Source organism: Penaeus monodon, chromosome 23, assembly GCF_015228065.2.
Source record: "Penaeus monodon isolate SGIC_2016 chromosome 23, NSTDA_Pmon_1, whole genome shotgun sequence".
Taxonomy (NCBI): Eukaryota; Metazoa; Arthropoda; class Malacostraca; order Decapoda; family Penaeidae; genus Penaeus; species Penaeus monodon.
Window position 1 is genome coordinate 36,985,244 of NC_051408.1, and position 1,098 is coordinate 36,986,341.

General features: G+C 51.3%; 1 protein-coding gene across 2 annotated transcripts in view; it reads left to right on the forward strand.

Moving 5' to 3' along the window:
- LOC119587972 overlaps positions 1–1,098 on the forward strand; it is a 35,733-nt gene that overhangs the window by 12,498 nt on the left and 22,137 nt on the right. Inside the window, exon 1 of one of the 2 annotated variants that reach the window (XM_037936686.1) lies at positions 28–254. The exons of the other annotated variant lie outside the window; for it this stretch is intronic. The gene's annotated coding sequence lies outside the window, so the exon portion shown is untranslated. Of the gene's footprint in view, positions 1–27; positions 255–1,098 lie in introns of those variants that run through there. 2 annotated transcript variants of the gene reach the window in all.

Consider the following 1,098-nt stretch of genomic DNA (forward strand, 5'->3'; position numbering starts at 1 on the left):
CCAGCCCTTACCCCGCCACCAGGCTCTAGTTGTACACTATCACTCAGAGGGGAACCATCGTGCGTCCTTCCTCCGAGTCCACGCGCGTCCCACGGTCTGTGGCGGCGTTTAAATGACGTATTTCACGATGCTCGAGTGTTCTGCCGGAGCCTTGTGATGTCCTGCAGGCGGAACCTAGTGCCACCAGGAGCCGCTGAGTCGTCCGGCCTCATGATAGGCCTGTAGAAGCCGTCTTGGATACCTTGTTTTTCTAAGTAAGGTGACAGGCAGTGCGAGGGAACGCGGAGCTCGATGTCTGGCCTCCTGTGCAGTCCCTGGGTGGTCGGGGGGCGAGAGCTTGCTACAGGGCGTCGTGGCGCTGGGCTCTTGAGGGTGTAAGGAGATGAAACGTTGCCGCGGGCGTGACGACAAGGTGCAGACGGGGGCGGTGGGGAGGCGTTGGATCCGGCGGGGAGATCGCGAGAGGGAGCCAGGTGAGGGCGAGGTGGCGGCACATTCCGCGAAGGCACTGCGGCGCGGGTGGGATGTGCGTCTGAGGGCCTTCAAGTGCCTTTGTGTGTCTCAGGTGATCCTTGCGTTGGCATTTTTGTGCGAGTTTGAGCAGGAAAGGAAACGGGCATTGTGGAATTCTGTGAAATGAACAACATGAGTGAAATCCTTGTTGTTGGGTAAACGTGGGTGTGGGGAGGAAGAGTTATGGGTGGAACGAAACAGATGGTCAGGGAGGAAAGGAAGAAACGCACAAAGAACAGATAATTAGGCGTAATCACAATGGCAAGTGACGGTAATTAGTTGAAAGAGAGAATGAGAAAGTGGATAGTGACGTCATCAGTGGAAGAAGCATAAACAGCCTAAGAGATAAGACTCCATCACAAAGGAAAAATAAGATAGCAATAATAATGACAATCAAACCAAATCAAATATCTCAAAGAAGACACGTAATCGCCATTGTTTACTTAGTCTCCTCTTACAAGAATTTCTTACAGAAGATGGATGGAAAAAGAGAGAGTGGAGGAATCGAGAGTGACAAAACAAACAGATAAAACTAAACAAAGGTAGAAAGGAAAACATCAAGACTCTGTACTGGAAAGACTACAA